Source organism: Myxine glutinosa, chromosome 1 (genome assembly GCF_964187855.1).
Source record: "Myxine glutinosa chromosome 1, kmMyxGlut1.1, whole genome shotgun sequence".
Taxonomy (NCBI): domain Eukaryota; kingdom Metazoa; phylum Chordata; class Myxini; order Myxiniformes; family Myxinidae; genus Myxine; species Myxine glutinosa.
Window position 1 is genome coordinate 392,309,078 of NC_136261.1, and position 8,328 is coordinate 392,317,405.

At 44.7% G+C, this 8,328-nt stretch overlaps 1 long non-coding RNA gene across 2 annotated transcripts; it reads right to left on the bottom strand.

Annotated features, from left to right (window-relative positions):
- Positions 1-400: 400 nt before the first annotated feature.
- Positions 401-1,837, bottom strand: LOC144889575 (uncharacterized). Of its 2 annotated transcripts, XR_013621885.1 has the most exons (4): positions 1,372-1,837; positions 1,129-1,281; positions 700-823; positions 401-479 (listed from the first exon to the last, which is right to left on the bottom strand). It is a non-coding gene; the product is annotated as an uncharacterized LOC144889575 (long non-coding RNA). The 2 variants fall into 2 exon arrangements; XR_013621884.1 differs by having other exon boundaries at positions 1,129-1,837.
- Positions 1,838-8,328: the final 6,491 nt, after the last annotated feature.

Here is an 8,328-nt window from a genome sequence, read left to right on the forward strand (position 1 = left end):
AAAAAAATTAAATAAATAAAAAATCATAAGCCACGCCCACACCGACCCCGCCCACACAGACCCCGCCCACACAGACCCCGCCCACACAGACCCCGCCCACACAGACCCCGCCCACACAGACCACACCCATCATCCCCCACCCTCCGTGCACCCCCACCCTTGACCCTTCACCCCCCTCATCCCACCCCCACCTTCCCCACACACACAAGGGGAGGGGAGGGGTGGGATGAGGGGGGTGAAGGGTCTTTGGCAGGGGTGCACCTCCCCGTTCCCTCCTTTATTCTCTTTTTGTAATTAAGAATTAAATAATTGTAAACAAAACAAATATATATAAATATTGAAAACATTAAAATCTTTATATTATTAAAACATTTTTCTTGAGGTATACATTCAACTTCTCCCCAGCATAAGTCATCAATTTCTTCCCAGCACAAGTCAAAGGTTGGTTCAGCAGATGTCTTCAGGTTTTGAATCTCTTTCTATTAAAGACAAGAGGGGAGAGATATTTATTTCATATTTATGTTCCATGTCAAAGCGTCTTGAAAAGCGCTATACAAAATAAATGTATTATTATTATTATTATTAATATAGGGTCGGATGCCCTTCCTGACACCAACCCTGAATCACCTCTTACGATGCGCAGGGATATGGTGTACCTATTATAAACGGTGAACCACACACACGTACACACATGCTTACCTCGAAAAAATCCAGCTTAGCGTCCAGATCGTCGAGATGAAAATTAAGGATATCACAGGATGACAGGAAATAACCATTCCTATGGAGTCCAAAATCGTCCCACTCCAAGCTTTGGTCTTCGAGGCTGCAAACAAAATAAGGAGAAATTACTATTATATGCTGAAGTAAGCCTGACAAAACATCACACACACGCACACACACACACACACACATTCACAGATACATACACACACACATACACACACATACACACACACACACACATACACACACACACACACACACACACAATCTCATTTTTTCATTTCTGTTCCTCACAATTCGATCTCTCTATTTTAATCACAGACACACATGCACACACATACACATACACACACACACATGCACACACACATGCACACACCTCTCGTTTTTTATTTTCTATCATACCTTTCACGTGAATTTTCTAAGAACGGTGAAACATTGAATTCATTCTGAGCCCACCATCTCGGAGGTAGGTTATTCAAACCCGTATTCAGTTCGTTGTGGAACTCTTGAGAAACAACTTGAAATTCTGCCAGGATATTTACAATATTTGAATTGCTGCAATGAATAGGAAAAATAAATTATTAGTTGTATAATTAATCACATACAAAGCTCTCATTAACAGTGTTTAATACCAAATGAACTTACCAATGTCCTGGCGAGTATTCTTCATCAGAGGAAAGACTGGAATAAGACAAGCTCATCTTCGTTCACAATGTTTAAATGTCCCATTCGGAGACCTCTCTTTTTATAATGAACAAAATGTATTTCGGGGAACTGAAGTGCTTGTCAGCTTTTGGAAACTGAGGGCGTGTGTTTGTGAAAAACAGGAAACAAGACAAAGAGAATTCCTTGGAAGTTATCCAAGTGAAACAACGTCATTTCTCAAGGTATGTGGTTCGAGTGAGCATGAGCCTAACAGTGAGCTATTAATTAGAAAAGGTTCGAGTGGTATATAAATGGAAAACAAAATGAATGTAAAAAATATCAAATAAGTATAATTGAAAAGGCAACTGGTAAAAAAGTTCACAAAACAAATAAGAGAATTAATTTAAATACCGGTGAGTTGGATGAGACGGTGAGGAGAGTTGTAGGAGAATTAAAATATTTCCCACGCATAAACAAATATTTGTAGGGTCGATGTTTGAGTGGGTTATATTCACCAGATGATATTAAGAGTAAAAGGTTAAAAGGTCCATAAGGTCAGAAGGATCACAGGTGTTTAAGTGGTCTAATGAATAAGGATAACATGTCAAAAGGTTAGAAGGTTCGTAAAGAACAGGGTGAGAGAAATATAGGTGTTTAGGGTCAATGAGGGAGGGAAAGAATTAATATGGAAGTGAATGGGTCAAAGATTAATCTGCCAGATGATATGTAGAAGAAGGATGATAGGTCTATAAGAGAAAACAAATATTTGTAGTGTTTGAGTGGTCTAATGAACAACATTAAGGATAGGTACTACAGACAAAAGGTTCATAAAGATGAGGGTGGGAGAAATAGAGGTGTTTATGATTTTTGAAAAAGACAAGGGGGTAAATGACATTAGATAGGGATTTCCCATGTTAAACGGAGGTGTCCCAGAAGCAACATTATTACACTACTCTCAAGCATCAAAGATTGATGTGCTCCTGTGTCCCTCAATACCCTAACAGGTCTCTGGTTCGTTAAGTCCCCATCCAGTGACACAAACCCCTCGGAAATAAAAGGTTTGTAACCCTCTTGAACAAGGTCGGTCTGTGATGCCGTAACTTTGGCATGGGAACCTTCACAAGGCACTGTCCTCCAAGGACGATTTCTCGCATTGGCCAATGCATTTGGAGTTGCACTAGTTTGACTCCGCTCCCGATATTTCCTTTTCAGGGCGTAACATTGGGACATCAAATGTGCAGTTTTCTTGCAAAAGGCGCAAGTAGGCCCGGAGGAAAAACTCGTGGTCTGCCTCGGGCCCCCTGGAAGATAGGTATCTCTTGGAACTGCAGTCTTCTGATCCCTAAAAGTCGTGGTATCAGATTTGTCCCCATAGTCCTCTCTAGGCCGCCTACATGAAAATCTGTTCTCCGAACCTGATTTACCATAACTCACCTGGCTAACTCTAGGCGGGAAGTTAGGTTTGTGGAACTGCATCCTGTGTGTCAAGGCATAGTCATCTACCACGTTTGCTGCCTCATACAACTCTGGTACCTCCTTTTCATCCAGATGTACTTTCATGTCAACATGGACACACTGTTTGAATTCCTCCACCAAGATCAATTGTCGTAACAGGTTGAAGTCTTTCCCAATCTCCTTCGAGTCACACCACCTATCAAACATGGTTTCCTTCATTCTGGCAAACTCCACATGGGTCTCACTCTCTCTCTCTTCCTGGCATTCCTGAATTTTTGCCAGAAAGCTTCAGGGACCAATTCATAGGATTTGAGAATGGCTTTCTTCACGATCTCATATTCTGCACATTGGTCAATCGGTAAAGCCGAATAGATATCTTGAGCTTTACCCACCAAAACACTTTGCACTAACATAGTCCAGGACCCCACAGGCCATTTTAACATTTGAGCCACCTTCTCAAAGTGTAAAAAAAACTTGGCTACCTCCTTTTCATTGAAGGGTGGAACCAGCCTCACATGCCCACCAACATCCCAAGAATTCTGACTAGTTGTCGAACTAGCCGGCATGGATACTACTTCTCTCTGTTCTCTCAGTAATTGCAGCTCCTTGAGTTTAAGTTCCTTCTGATACTCCATGTCACGTTCCTTTAACTCCTTTTCGGCTCTCCTTTCCTCTGCTCTTTTCTCTGCTCTTCTTTCTTCTTCAGCTCTCCTTTCTTCTGCTCTTCTCTCCTCGAGTTCTCGTTCTCGTTCTGCTCTTTCCGTTTCCGCTTTCCATTCCAACTCTTTTAACATTTCCTGGCTCTGCAGTTGCATCTCCATTTTCCTCCACATTTCCTTTTTCCTCGGGTAACCAATCCAAGGCTACCTCTTTCCATGTTCCTTGTCCCACGAGAGATTCTACCACCAATGTCTGAATCTCTGCTTTCTTCATACTAACTCGGACCTCCAAGTTACAAAATTTGGCCAATATCATGAGTTCCGAACTTTTTAACGCTTGGAACTGTGCTTCATTAGGGAACGCCACAAACTTTTCTGCGTCAAACACCATGGTGACTCTCAGTTAGCACCTGTTAACCTTCACACAAAAAAAATTCAAATTTTTAAAAAAATTTGGGAATGTTAGGAAATTCCAAATTTGGGAATTTTGGGAATGTTAGGGAATTCTATCCCGGACGAGGAGCCCCCAATTTCTGTTATGTGCTCCTCCCCAAACCCTGGTCACGGTGTACCTCCGAGCCCCGAGAGGAGTCACGGCAGAAAGATGTGTTATTCTGTGTGTCAAAGATCAATGGTGAAACCACACCAATTGTTACCAACAAACAAGTATTGTATCAAGGTCACACAAAAATAACAGCACAAAAACAATAGTAATCAATTGTACAACCAATATATTGTTACAGAACCGGAGGACGGCACTCCCGTTAGCAAGGGGGTTTAATGCCCTTGTCCTTCTCCGTCCCTGGAACTATCCCGCTACCTTGTGGGGTGGGATTGGCCGAGGTGATTGGTCAAGGGTTTCCCAGACACCTCCGCCAATCCCTCCACAAAGCAGGTGGATGGCCCCGCGCGAATGCTGGACAAGATGTTAATTTGCCGAGCGGTTTAGCAATCCGGAATCCAAGCCGTTATCGGCAGACTAAACCCGATTATAAAGCGTTGGCCGAAAATCGTGCCACAGGTACTCAATGGGGAAATCACTAAAGCGACTGGACGAGGAAGAAGCCAAAGTAAGGAGGAACAGGGATTTATAAACTGTTATTTACACACCAAAACCAAAGAGGAAAATAAATAAGAGTAATATACAGAAGAAGAAGAAGTCACAGTGCAATCCTTAATACAAGCTTAACTTATTCCCAGGGACAAACAAACAGAATGAACTCACGTACACAAATGGGATTGCGTGCAGGAATGGCTGGATGAGGGAGGAGAAAGGTCCATGTGGAACGGCAGGGCTGGAGGCGAGCAGCCGCCGACTTCCTGCACTCGAGTTCACACGGCAGGGGCTGCTCGAAACAGCATGTCAGACCTTCACGCAGGGGCTGCTCGAAGCGGCGTCTCGGGGCTTTACGCAGCTCGGTATCTCCTGCGTTATGCGTCTCTCTTGTACCTCCGCAGGTTGCGCGTCTCTTCACTGAACTGCGTTCGTGCTCCCTCACTCATCTGCCAGTGGGGCTGCGCACGCCGGGTTTTATTATCACCCCCGTGGAACCTTCACGAACCAGCTCGATCTTTCTTTCCACGCCCTCTCAAGCCATGCCCACTGAATCCTGGTTGGCTGGTAGGGGCTGGCTGACTCCACCTTTGGTGACGAGGTGATGCCACACCCGTAATTCAGCAGCTCCTCCCCCTTCTTCTCCGAGATGGCCCCGTGGGCAATGGAGTCTGAGGCGCTGAGAACCGAGCCAAAGCAGGAGCGGCGAACGCCGCAGTACTGCCGTTTTTAGGAGGCCATGGGTGTATTACAAGGGATCTATCTTATTTGATTTGATGCAATGGAGAGTCCATTATTGGGCACATAGCCGTACCTAAAAACACATAATAATGAAATAACTATAGAGAAGTCCTATGATTCGCTACGTGCTTGAACATGGACTAACTAAGGTGCAATCATTTCAATTAACAGCCCATTAAGGGGAAATGGACACAGGGGTATATTTATAAGGGAATTTTAATACTAAATTTACATGTGAAGGTTCTAAAAACTGCAACAATATCATTCCTGTGATGGTACCATCAGTTTCGTACAATATAACTCACTGTGCTCCAAGTGAGCTCAAAGAACATTCCCAATGTCTCTATCCCGGCATCAAGCCTAAGACGATCCACGCTCCAGAGATCGTCAGAACGATGTCGTATTGAGACCAGAATCCCATTAGGTTGACAGTCACACTGCCAAAGAGGGGCAAAAGTATCTTCAAAAGGCGACTGGGAAATCACACCTTCGGGTATGGACGTTCAACGGCTCCCTTTATGGCGAACCGCAAATTCCCACTCAAAATCCACGTTACACACACACACCAGGTTAACGTCTGGATGCGGTGAAATGGATGAAGCGAGGCGAAGAGCCCAGAGCGATGCGAAATCGGGCGCAAAGCAAAAACGGCCAGCTTTTTAAAGGCGTAACTGCCCTCAAACAACGATTCTCTTCGGAATCAACAGCAAAACCTGACACGCAGGTTTATCTGTCACAGCGATAACAACTCTATCGCAGGAATCCCTTTCCCAGGAAACGCAAAGTTCACTAGTGACCCCCGTTTGCCAACGTCTCCTCCAGGTCTCAAAGCAGCTCGGCTTTCTTGTCAAACCAAACCTGCTCCGCCTCCTTTTTCTCCTCCTCCTCTTCGTCGTCCGGTTCCCGATCCGGTTTCTTTTAACACTAACTTTTTCACCTTTTGAAAACAGTTCATAAACAATAATAGTTCACGAACAATAAACAAGAATAGAAAACAGTTCATAAACAATAAACCTTTTGAAAACAATAATAGTACATGGAACCAAAAATGTTTACAGTGGATGAGAACCACAACAACGGAAGTGACAAAAACGTAACAAGTGCAAGGGAGCTTCCCTTTCCTTCAGCCGCAGTTGTTGCTTTGACAGGCTGTGGTGCACCTGCATATGACAATCTCATGTTTATGATAGTATGTTCAGCAGCTCTGCAAAATCATAGTTGCTGGATTGCATAGTGCTCTGAAGTTTGTCTTTCAACTCTTGATCATGTTCATCTAAGTAACTGTAGAGTTGAGGAAGAAGTAGCTGCCACAGGGCCTGTAATGTGATCTTGTGAATTCTGATAGCACGTGCATATGCTTTGCCTCCCATGACATGCCTTGCTGCATTGGCTCCTAGAATTCCAGTTTCAATCCACACATCAGTTAAACCAGAGTCTTGCTGTGCTGTCCAATGACCCATAGGAAGTTCATTGCAGTATGCAGTCCACCAAGGCGTGGTATGAGGATATTCTCATATTCTGAGACTGACCACTTCAACTCCATTAACTTTCGAAATAAGGCTTCATCAACTGTTAGTACCACATACAGTACATTCAGAAAGTATTCAGACCCCTTTACCTTTTTCACATTTTGTAATGTTGCAGCCTTATGCCCTTATGCTGAAATCGTTTAAATTCATTTTTTCCCTCATCGATCTACACTCAATACCCCATAATGACAAAGAGAAAACAGGATTTTAGCAAGTTTTGAAAATTTATGAAAAAGAAAAAACTGAAATACCACATTTACATAAGTATTCAGACCCTTTGCTATGACACTTGAAATTTAGCTCAAGTGCCTCCCATTTCTCTTGATCATCTTTGAAATGTTTCTTCACCTTGATTGGAGTCCACCTGTGGTAAATTCAATTGATTGGACATGATTTGGAAAGGCACACACCTGTCTATATAAGGTCTCACAGCTGACAATGCATATCAGAGCAAAAACAAAGCCATGAGGTCGAAGGAACTGCCTGCAGAGCTCCGAGGCAGGGTTTTGTCGAGGCACAGATCTGGGGAAGCCTACAAAAACATTTCTGCTGCATTGAAGGTTCCCAAGAGCACAGTGGCCTCCATAATTCTTAAATTGAAGAAGTTTGGAACAACCAGGACTCTTCCTAGAGCTGGCCGCCCGGCCAAACTGAGCAATTGGGGGAGAAGGGCCTTGGTAATAGAGGTGACTAAGAACCCGATGGTCACTCTGGCTGAGCTCCAGAGATCCTGTGTGGAGATGGGAGAAACTTCCAGAAGGACAACCATCACTGCAACACTCCACCAATCTGGGCTTTATGGCAGAGTGGCCAGACGGAAGCCTCTCCTCAGTTAAAGACACATGACAGCCCACACAAAGGAAGGTTAGAAGCGACGGACTCGTTGGAGGAAAAGCGAGCTGACGTCAGAATATCGCGAGTAAAACCGCTTGCATTCTGCCCAGAGCTCTTCTTCCCTTTGCCTCTTGCCTTCCCTTGACTGTCCCTTCCTCCTTGACCTGTTCTTGCCTTTGAACTTTGGTGGAGAGACGAGCGCCGACGATTCTCTTCCCCTGCGTTCACATACGAACGACGAGCGCGACTTGGGTTGGAGCGCTGACGAGCGATCGTGCGGGCGTGCCGAGGGCCGCTTGGCGCCAACGACCAGGCAGTTCCCACCAACAACAGTGCAGCGTTGGACGAACTCACTCGATCCCAGACCATCCTTGATGAGGACACACTGCAGACAGATAAGACGCATCCACAACACGATGAGACATTTATTTCATTATCCTTCCCATCGTGTATTCGAAATATGTGTGTAAGAGCGCTCAATAGGGGGTTTAGTTTTATCACCGCGTTTCCCTGTCCCGATATTTATTAAATAAACCCTTGTGGCGGACACGATGGCTCGCTGGCGCAGTGAGATAATTCCGCGCACCAGTGGGTGTCGGCCACGCCCCAGGTGAGGCGTGGCCTCCAGATATACACGCGGGCTCGCAGCCCCGAGCACGGCAGTGCTGACGAGTGAGCAACCAAT